Source organism: Chiloscyllium plagiosum, unplaced genomic scaffold (genome assembly GCF_037043375.1).
Source record: "Chiloscyllium plagiosum isolate Xiang-an unplaced genomic scaffold, Cpla_swu_hap1 HiC_scaffold_43, whole genome shotgun sequence".
NCBI classification, from domain to species: Eukaryota; Metazoa; Chordata; class Chondrichthyes; order Orectolobiformes; family Hemiscylliidae; genus Chiloscyllium; species Chiloscyllium plagiosum.
Window position 1 is genome coordinate 8,429,034 of NW_028270181.1, and position 12,042 is coordinate 8,441,075.

Here is a 12,042-nt window from a genome sequence, read left to right on the forward strand (position 1 = left end):
CTGCTATATGCAGTCTGTAACTTGTGTAATTGAAAATCCTACCTAAAATATGGATTGCAAATAACCTGTCACTTAGACTTCCAACTACCCCACCAATATGCCAGCCAATGAGTTGGGATATGAAGTTTTCATTTACTCACAAACTACTGCCAGTTCATGAACTAAGAGAGTATTTTAACTCTTGAGCAAAACCTTAGGCATCAAAGTCTCTGATAGAGTCCAATGGTTCTGTTTTTAAATATGCATGTCTTTTTACGACAGGTACTTACTGTGCTTGATCAGTTTGGGCTTAAATGTGGACTTAGATAAAAGCAAATAAACTGTACACCTTTGTGGTGTGTTAGAACTGTAAGCATGGAACAGACATTTCAAAGCACTGTGAATAAAACTGTTAGACACACAAAAGTTGGTGTCACCTATGCACAAATCTGAGATTTAAAATATACAACACTCTCTGAATGCATGAAGGTTACTTCTCCAGTAAGTTGCAGAGAATGGAGGATAGGTACAAATACCATGCATAAAATCAATCATTGGTACATTCCACCTTCAACAGTGTTGGCTCCCAGCCATCTGTGTTCTGACCAAGAATAATAACATCCCTACTGGATACTGAACATTTATTGGATGGTTTTACACAATGATCTTCCCTCCCAGTTGGCACAATATTGTAGGCAAATAATATTCTCATTAGCTGTGATTGCCTCTTGGACTCTTTCCAAAATCCACCTTCGAGTGCCTCTGTTCATCTCACAGTTGTTTTGCAGGCTGACACGGGATAACTGCCACACTCAGACACAGCACAAATTCACAACTCTCCAAAAAGTAATTCATTGTGTAAAGCATCTTGAGATGTTTCAATATGTAAGTCATATAATAATTACAACTTTAGTCTCATTTACATTTTGGAAAGCACTATAATAACTGCATTCAATTCTAGTCTTTATGTGATAGGAAGGATGTTGTTAAACTTGAAATGGTTCTGAAAAGATTTGCAAGGATATTGCTGGGGCTGGAGGCGTAGGGCTATAGGGAGAGGCTGAATAGGCTGGGGCTATTTTCCCTGGAGTGTCAGAAGCTGAGGGGTGACCTTATAGAGGTTTATAAAATCATGAGGGGCATGGATAGGGGGAAAAGCCAAGTCTTTTTCCCAGCAAGGGGAGTCCAAAACTAGAGGGCACAGGTTTAAGGTGAGGGGGAAAGAGGAAACGTTTTCACGCAGAGGGTGGTGCATGTGTGGAATAAACAGCCAGAGGAAGTGGTGGAGGTGGGTACAATTAAAATAGTTAAAAGGCATCTGGATGGGTACGTGAATAGGAAGGATTTAGAGGGATATGCGTCAAATGCTGGCATATGGGATTAGATTTATTTAGGATACCTGGACAGCATGGACAAGTTGGACAAGGGTCTGTTTCTGTGTTCTACATCTTTCAGACTCTATAAAAGGCCATTTTTGTCCATCTGACTGGTATTAAAGTTCAAAGACAGGGATCACTATATTATTATTGTATTTGTGAGGCGATGGTGGTGTAGGGGTAATGTCACTGGACTAGTAAGCTAGAGGCCTGGTCTGGGGACATGGGCTCAAACTCTACCATTGTAGATAGGGAATTCAATTAATCATTTTTTGAAGCCTAATCTCAGTGACCAAAGGTGAGATTTTCTCATTTCTTTTAAAAGTGTAGAGGTGGGTATGTCACATGCCATTCCCACCTCCCCATAAGGAAGACAGATAATCAGGAAGGTTGCAGGTTGAGGTGCTTGAGTGGCAAAACATTGATGGCTCGTTGAGGAGGTCATCCATGGACATGCTTGTCCAGTTGGTGAATTGGCAAGAATGGGTGAGTATCTCACTAGGGCCAATTTGTACAATTATTTCACCTTCTTGACATCTCTCTTGCCACAGACTAGAGAGGAGAAAAATACATCCCAACAGGCATCAATTGTCATAAAAACCCAGTTGATTCTTTAATGAACTTTAGGCAAGGCAATGTGCTGTCCTTACCCAATCTGGCCTTCATGTGACTCTAAAACCACAGCAATGTGATTGACTTTTAACTGTCCTCTGCAATGCCCTGGAAATGTGAAGGACAATTAGGAATGAGCAGCAATTGCCTTGTGACACGTATTTTATGTGAAAGAATAAAAATATTCCTTGCAATATTCCAGAAATGCCTCTTCAAAATTCTTGAAGTTATTTTCCTTGTGATGAAAGGTGTAAAATATTTTATTATTTTTGATTTGGATTTCAAAATAGAAGGAAGTGCTTATGTGTCAGTTATGTGAATTTTGTTTTGAAAAAGAAAGTCAATTTGGAACAGAGAACTAAATACATCAATTCCAAGAAATCTTGTGATTGCATTAAAGTACGTGGGCGAATTTATAGAGTCAGAGGTGTACAGCGTGGAAACACACCCTTCGATTCAACTCGCTCATGCCGACCAGATATCCTAACCTAATCTAGTCCCACTTGCAGCACTTGGCCCATATCCCTCTAAGCCCTTCCTATTCATATTCCCATCCAGATGCCTTTTAAATGTTGTAATTGTACCAGCCTCTACCACTTCCTTTGGCAGTTCATTCCATATATGCACCACCCTCTGCATGAAAAAGTTGCCCCTTAGGTCTCTTTTTTATCTTTCCCCTCTCACCCTAAACCTATGCCCTCTCGTTCTAGACTCCCTGATCCCAGGGAAAAGGCTTTGTCTATTTACCCTGTCCACGCCCCTCATGATTTTATAAACATCTATGAAGTCACCCCTCAGGCATCGACGCCCCAACCTGTTCAGCCTCTCCCTATAGCTCTTAAGTATATAGAACTTCTGTAATGTTAATGAATAAAATGTTTATATGATTGGTTTTTTAACTGGCAGTGTAGACATATTGAGGTAGTTAGTTTAGCTTTGACTTCAGAATAAAAAGCTTATAGTTTTAGTTCAAATGAACCCAGGGTTCATTTCCGAAGGTAGAATTATTACTTGTAGCAAGGGAGCTAAGTCAGTTCAGAGGAATCAATCACTTCAGCAGAAGTGGCTTATCGTCTGTGCAGCTCCCAAGACAGGAGAGTTTGGATAGAAAGCTTCAAGTTGTCAGAACTGAGAAGGTTTTGGCCATCAGAATCATGAGAGATTCATGCCATTGAACTGAAAAAGGGATCATCAAAAAGAGAAAGAAACTGGAAAACTTTGGTTAAGTAAAGATTTAAAAAACTAAGATCAGAAAGATATTTGTCTAACTGAGTGTCTGTAGTGGATATTGTTGGGTAAGAAGTTGAAACTTTGACTGGATTTTTGTATTAAGATCTTTCTATCATCTTTAGCTTTGTTTCTTTTTCCTACGTTCTGATCTTAGAGAACATCTGCAACATGTGAATATGTTCAGTGACTAACCACCATGTTAACTAACTTCAAAAGATAAACATAGAAGATAGAACATAGAACATTACAGCGCAGTACAGGCCCTTCGGCCCTCGATGTTGCGCCGACCTGTCATAATAATCTGAAGCCCATCTAACCTACACTATTCCATGTACATCCATATGCTTGTCCAATGACGACTTAAATGTACTTAAAGTTGGCGAATCTACTACTGTTGCAGGCAAAGCATTCCATACCCTTACTACTCTCTGAGTAAAGAAATACCTTTGACATCTGTCCTATATCTATCACCCCTCAATTTAAAGCTATGCCCCCTTGTGCTCGCCGTCACCATTCTTGGAAAAAGGCTCTCCCTGTCCACCCTATCTAACCCTTTGATTATCTTATATGTCTCTATTAAGTCACCTCTCAACCTTCTCTCTAACGAAAACAGCCTCAAGTCCCTCAGCCTTTCCTTGTAAGACCTTCCCTCCATACCAGGCAACATCCTAGTAAATCTCCTCTGCACCCTTTCCAAAGCTTCCACATCCTTCTTATAATGCGGTGACCAGAACTATACACAATACTCCAAGTGTGGCCGCACTAGAGTTTTGTACAGCTGTAGCATAACCTTATGGTTCTGGAACTCGATCCCTCTAATAATAAAAGCTAAAACACTGTATGCCTTCTTAACAACCCTGTCAACCTGGGTGGCAACTTTCAAGGATCTGTGTACCTGGACACTGAGATCTCTCTGCTCATCTACACTACCAAGAATCTTACCATTAGCCCAGTTCTTTGCATTCCGGTTACTCCAACCAAAGTAAATCACCTCACATTTGTCCGCATTACACTCCATTTGCCACCTCTCAGCCCAGCTCTGCAGCTTATCTATGTCTCTCTGTAACCTACAACATCCTTCGTCACCATCCACAACTCCACCGACCTTAGTGTCGTCTGCAAATTTACTAACCCACCCTTCTATGCCCTCATCCAGGTCGTTTATAAAAATGACGAACAGCAGTGGACCCAACACCGACCCTTGTGGTACACCACTGGTAACTGGACTCCAGGATGAACATTTCCCATCAACCACCACCCTCTGTCTTCTTACAGCAAGCCAATTACTGATCCAAACTGCTATATCTCCCACAATCCCATTCCTCCGCATTTTGTACAATAGCCTACTGTGGGGAACCTTATCGAACGCCTTGCTGAAATCCATATACACCACATCAACCGATTTACTCTACATGTTTGGTCACCTTCTAAAATAACCGTGGGCGGCACGGTGGCACAGTGGTTAGCACTGCTGCCTCACAGCGCCAGAGACCCGGGTTCAATTCCCGCCTCAGGCGACTGACTGTGTGGAGTTTGCACGTTCTCCCCGTGTTTGCGTGGGTTTCCTCCGGGTGCTCCGGTTTCCTCCCACAGTCCAAAAGATGTGCAGGTAAGGTGAATTGGCCATGCTAAATTGCCCTTAGTGTTAGGTAAGGGGTAAATGTAGGGGTATGGGTGGGTTGCGCTTCGGCGGGGCGGTGTAGACTTGTTGGGCTGAAGGGCCTGTTTCCATACTGTAAGTAATCTAATCTAATCTAATCTAATCTAAACTCAATAAGGTTTGTGAGGCATGACCTATCCTTCACAAAATCGTGCTGACTATCCCTAATCAAATTATTCTTTTCTAGATGATTATAAATCCTATCTCTTATAACCTTTTCCCACACTTAACCAACAACTGAAGTGAGGCTCACTGATCTATAATTACCAGGGATTGTCTCTACTCCCCTTCTTGAACAGGGGAACCACATTTGCTGTCCTCCAGTCTTCTGGCACTATTCCTGTAGACAATGACAATTTAAAGATCAATGCCAAAGGCTCGGCAATCTCCTCCCTGGCTTCCCAGAGGATCCCAGGATAAATCCCATCCGGCCCATGGGACTTATCTATTTTCACACTCTGCAGGATTTCTAATACCTCTTCCTTGTGAACCTCAATCACACCTAGACTAGTAGCCTGTATCTCAGTAATCTCTTCGACAACATTGTCATTTTCGAGAGTGAATACTGTTGAAAAGTATTCATTTAGTGCTTCTCCTATCTCCTCTGTCTCCACACACAACTTCCCACTACTATTCTTGATTGGCCCTAATCTTACTCTTGTCATTCTTTTATTCCTTAAATACCTATGGAAAGCCTTAGGGTTTGCCCTGATCCTATCTGCCAACAACTTCTCATGTCTCCTCCTGGCTCTTCTGAGTTCTCTCTTTAGGTCTTTCCTGGCTACCTTGTAACCCTCAAGCACCCTAACTGAGCCTTCACATTTCATCCTAACATAAGCCTTCTTCTTCCTCTTGACCAGAGATTCCACTTCCTTCGTAAACCACGGCTTCCGCGCTCTACAGCTTCCTCCCTGCCTGACAGGTACATACTTATCTAGGACACACAGGAGCTTTTCCTTGAATAAGCTCCACATTTCTAATGTGCGTATCCCCTGCAGTTTCTTTCTCCATCCTATGCTTCCTAAATCTTGCCTAATCGCATTGTAATTGCCTTTCCCCAGCTGTAACTCTTGCCCAGCTGTAGCTCTATCCCTTTCTATCACTAAAGTAAACATAACAGAATTGTGATCGTTATCACCAAAGTGCTCACCTACTTCCAAGTCTAACACCTGGCCGGGCTCATTACCCAGTACCAAATCTAATATGGCTTCGCCCCTTGTTGGCCTGTCTACATACTGTGTCAGGTAGCCCTCCTGCACACACTGGACAAAAGCTGACCCATCTCTATTACTCGTACTATAGTGTTCCCAGTCAATATTTGGAAAGTTGAAGTCCTCCATGACAACTACCCTGTCTCTCTCACTCCTATCAAGAATCATCTTTGCTATCCTTTCCTCTACATCTCTGGAACTATTCGGAGGCCTATAGAAAACTCCCAACAGGGTGACCTCTCCTTTCCTGTTTCTAACTTCAGCCCATACTACCTCAGTTGACGAGTCCCCAAACATCCTTTCTGCAACTGTAATACTGTCCTTGACCAACAATGCCACACCTCCCCCTCTTTTACCATCTTCTCTGTTCTTACTGAAACAGCTAAATCCTGCAACAACCATTCCTGTCTCTGCTCTAACCATGTCTCCGAAATGGCCACAACATCGAAGTCCCAGGTACCAACCCATGCTGCAAGTTCACCCACCTTATTCCAGATGCTCCTGGCGTTGAAGTAGACACACATCAAACCAACTTCTTGCTTGCTGGTGCCATCTTGCGTCCCTGAAACTTGATTTTAGACCTCCCTACTCTCAACCTTTTCTATACTTGAACTACAATTTTAGTTCCCATCCCCCACTGGATTAGTTTAAAACCACCCCAGTAGCCTTAGCGAATTCCCCCCCCCCCCCCAGGATTTGGTACCCCTCCGGTTCAAATGAAGACCATCCTGCTTGTAGAGGTCCCACCTACCCAAGAAAGAGTCCCAATTATCCAAGAATCCTAAAACCCTCCCTCCTGCACCATCCCTGTAGCCACGTGTTCAACTCCTCTCTCTCCCTATTCCTTGCCTCACTAGCACGTGGCACGGGCAACAAACCAGAGACAACAACTCTGTTCATCCTAGCTCTAAGCTTTTATCCTAGCTCCCTGAATTTCTGCCTTAAATACCCATCTCTCTTCCTACCTATGTCGTTGGTGCCTATGTGGCCATGACTTGGGGCTGCTCCCCCTCCCCCTTAAGGATCCCAAAAACACGATCAGAGACATCACAAACCCTGGCACCTGGGAGGCAACACACCAACCGTGAGTCTCTCTCATCCCCAAAGAACTTCCTATCTGTCCCCCTAACTATGGAGTCCCCAATGACTACTGCTCTGCTCCTCTTTCCCCTTCCCTTCTGAGCATCAGGGACAGACTCTGTGCCAGAGCCCTGTACCCCACTGCTTTCCCCTAGTAAGTCGCCCCCCCAACAGTATCCAAAATGGTATACTTATTGTTGAGGGAAATGGCCACAGGGGATCCCTGCACTGCCTGCCGGTTCCCTTTCCGTCCCCTGACTGTAACCCATTTGCCTTTTTCTTGTACCTTAGGAGTGACTACCTCTCTGTAACTCTTCTCAATAACCCCCTCTGCCTCCCGAATGATCCGAAGTTCATCCAACTCCAGCTCCAGTTCCCTAACGCGGTTTCGAGGAGCTGGAGTTGGGTGCACTTCCCGCAGATGTAGTCAGCAGGGACACTAGTGGTGACCCTTACCTCCCACATTCTGCAGGAGGAACATTCAACCGCCCTCACCTCCATTCTCACTATTCTAAATTCCCAAAGAGACTGATGAAAAAATAAGGAATTAAAAAAAAAACTCGTTACCTTACCAATCTGACGCACAGGTCCTTTTTTTTGGTTCAAGGAGGAGGATGGGTGGGAGATACTACCCGAGTAGTGTTTCGGGGAATGCAGCCACACAAATATATGACTTCCCAGAAGTCCTTTGCTCCTCCCTTGCACCTCTTGGCAAATGGAGACCCGACTCCCGAGGATCTATCAAACCGTGTCATTCAGGCAGGGTTAATTTGATTAGATTAGATTCCCTACAGTGTGGAAACACGCCATTTGGCCCAACAAATCTACACCGACCCTCCAAAGAGTAACCCTCCCTGACCCATTTCCCTATAACTAATGCACACAACAACGGGCAATTTATCATAGCCAGTTCACCTGACCTGCACATCTTTGGATTGTGGAAGGAAACCCACACAGACACAGGGAGAACGTGCTAACTTCACACAGACAGTCGCCCGAGGCTGGGATCGAACCTGGGTCCACCCTCAAATAGAACGTTGTCTTTTATTTAAAAGGGAATTAAGTACAAAAATAAGACGCAAAGCACTAGTTGGACCACACCTAGAATACTGTGAACAGTTTTGATACCCTTATTTAATAGCATTGGAGGCAGTCCAGAAAAGATTCACTAAGTTGATCCTTGATATGAAGGGATTTTCTTATGAGGTCATATTGAGTAGGTTAGACCTGGGCTCATTGGAATTTTAAAAGAACAAGAGAGAACCTTATTGGAACATATAAATGGGCTTGCCAGGGTAGATGCAGAGAGAAACAAAAACAGAAATTGCTGCAGAAACCTGGCAGGTCTGTGGAGAGAAAGTAGAGGTACCGTTCTGCATCATGAATGTTCTTCAGAGCTGGTTCCTTGACTGGAAACGTTTACCTCTGATATCTCTCCACAGATGCTGCCAGACTTGCTGACTTTCTTCAGCAATTTCTGATTTTGTTTCAGATCTCCAGCATTGTAGTTCTTTGCTTCATTATAGATGCAAAGAGGTTGTCTCTCCTTGTGACAGAGTCTAGGACCAGGGTGCATAATCTCAGATTACAAGGTCACCCACTTAAAACAGAGATGAGGGGAATTTGTTCACTCAGATTGCATTGAATCTGCAGAATTCTTTACCACAGAGGGCTGCTAAGGCTGGGTCAATAAGTATATTCAAGGCTGAGATAGAATTTTAATCAGTAAGGGAATCAAGGGGTATGGAGAAAAGGCAGGAAAATGGAGATGTGGATTATCAGATCAACTAAAGTCTCATTGAATGGTAGAGCAGACTTAATGGGCTGAATGGTCTACCTCTCCTACATCTTATGGTCTAACAAGACTGATAGTACAAATTTATATGGCAACCTTTAATTTGTAAAAGACGTTTGTTTATCTGACTTGCCAATGTACCCAGGTCCTGGAGAGAGCCTATAACCTCCTGAGTGAGATCAGAGAGTGCACCCAACTGAGATTATACCAAGGTAACTGTTGTTCTATAAACAGCGGCAATTAATATTTCTGGGTTGGGAGTAATGAACTTAAAAAGGTCATCGTTGTTAAAACAGGCTGAGTAACTGATAATATCAAGTGCACAGAAACAATAAAGAGATGATAAATGAGGTTTTCATTTGAACAGGCGTTTACTGTCACCAGATAACCTGCCAGCATCATCTAAGGAGAAATATAGATACAAGAACTTGTATCAAGATTCATGAACTTGTAAAATCACATTTATAAGGCACAGTTTTGGATTTAACCTGGGAGCTTTTCTCCCAAGCCTCCTTGCCTCCATTTGCAGACACTGCCACTTGTGTAGCTTTTAATCCAGACTGTCAAATACCTGCCCTAACTCTGTACCTTTTAGAGGCTCAGCCTCCAGTTATAACAATGAAATACTGAACTGTTTTACTAAGGATGCTTAACAAATATGTGTTTTGATTTTGCTTTTTAAATAGCAAAATGGAATCTAATGGAAATTTCCCTAAATTTAGGGAATTTTGGAAAATTAAAACCTGCGAATCAACTTTCTCTCTAACCATTTAGCATGAAGTCTGTCAGGACCCAGGCACTTTCAGCCCAGCGCTTAAACAGTTTGCTCAGTAGTACTTACCTGGTTATCATTTTTTTTTATTTCCTCCCTCCACTATCCACTCCACACTTCCTGTTCCTGTCTTACTGCCAATTCTAGGATATGAAGAAATACCTATTTGGTTCACTTGCCATCTCCTCATTTACCCTGATTAATTCTTGGACTCAGTTTCTATGGGATTAACTCTGACTTTGTTGATACTTTTCTTTTTAACATGTCTATAGAAACTCATAGAACATGAAACTTACAGGGACCTGAATGATAAATGTTGTGGTGATACATTTAGCAGAATCATGTGAGAAGACCACTCTCTTGATGTTAGGAGCAATTAGTTGCATTTTCTAACAAGAGTTCCAATTGTCATAGAGTCATACAGTATGGATACAGACCGTTCAGTCCAATTGGTCTATGCTGACCATGTTCCCAAACTAAACTAGTCCCACTTGCTTGCGTTTGGTCCATATCCCTCCAAACCTTTCCTATTCATGTACTTCTCCAAATGTCCTTTACATACTGTAACTGTACCTACATCCACCACTCTCCCTGACAGTTCATTCCATGCACAAACCACTCTCTGTGTAAAAACGTTGCCCTTCATGCTCTTTCTAAATCTTTCTTCTCTCACCTTAAAAATATGCTCCTAGTTTTGAACTCCCCCCACCCTAGGGAAAAGACCCTTGTTGTTCACCTTATCTATGCCCCTAATGACTTTATTAAACTCGGTAAGGTCACCCCTCAACCTCCTATGCTCCAGTGAAAACGAGATTCTCACCAGGGAGAGGTGAGATGCCTATTAATGAGAATTATTGCTTGTTATCATTCTTATTTACTCCAAACCTTGTTTATTAGCAAGCAGCTTCCTATCTTCCAATCTGCTGCAAGGAATCAGATGCTGAGAGTTTTTGACATGGGCTCAGTGGTTAGCATTGCTGCCTCACAGTACCAGAGATGGGGGTTCGACTCCAGCTTTGGGCAACTGTCTCTGTGGAGTTTGCACATTCTCCCCGTGTCTGTGTGGGTTTCCTCCAGGACCTCCGGTTTCCTCCCACAATCCAAAGATGTGGAGGTTAGGTGAATTGACCACACTAAATTGCCCATAGTGTTCAGGGAAGCGTAAGTTAGGGGTAAATGTAGAATAATAGGTTCGGCGAATGGGTCTGGGTGGGTTACTCTTTGGAGGTTTGGTGTGGACATGTTGGGCTGAAGGGCCTGTTTCCACACTGTGGGGATTCTATGATCTTCTATGATCTATGAAGTCCGAGTGAGCTCTTGGTGACTCTCGGTTACACATATGAACCATCATCTTGGATAATCAGCACCAACTTCCCAGGCCACAGTCCAAGGGCAGCACACACCCCACATCCAAGGGTGCTGGGATCTGACATGGAACATCTCTGATCCACTCACCGTACGCTCTGCTCTTTAATGTTGTACTTTGGAGCACACCAGCACCTATCATTCCCCTGCTGCAGTAAGGATGCTTTGTGCACAGGATGGGCACCCAGCTCATGGACTGGGCGGGGCTGCATCTCAGAGCTGTACACTTGCTCTCCGGGTGCTCACTAACTCTGAGTCTACTTGGATGTTCACAGCATCTCTGCCTGGCCTTGCCTATTTGCATCTTAACCCCCTCAGCTAGAGCTACTAGAATCTCAGTGCTGTTGTATGGCATTGCCTTTAGCATAGACACATTGCCAGGAACCTTGCCCGTTTTCAGTAGTCCTTAGTCAAAACAAGGGAGACACCTTTCATTCAGTGGGTACAGTAACTCAAGGACAATATCAGTCCAAAAGCTTGGACACGGTCAGTCAAACACTTGGGGCAGCTAGAATCTCAAGAGGGTTGGAATATAAAAGCACCGTTGTGCTACTGAGACTTTATAAAGCTCTGGTTAGGCCCCATTTGGAGTAGTGTGTCCAGTTTTGGTCCCCATACCTCAGGAAGGACATACTGGCACTGGAGCGTGTCCAGCGGAGATTCACACGGATGATCCCTGGAATGGTAGGTCTAACATACGAGGAACGGCTGAGGATCCTGGGATTGTATTCATTGGAGTTTAGAAGGTTAAGGGGAGATCTAATAGAAACTTACAAGATAATACATGGCTTGGAAAGGGTGGACGCTAGGAAATTGTTTCCGTTAGGCGAGGAGACTAGGACCCGTGGACACAGCCTTAGAATTAGAAGGGGTAAATTCAGGACAGAAATGCGGAGACATTTCTTCAGCCAGAGAGTGGTGGGCCTGTGGAATTCATTGCCGCAGAGTGCAGTGGAGGCCGG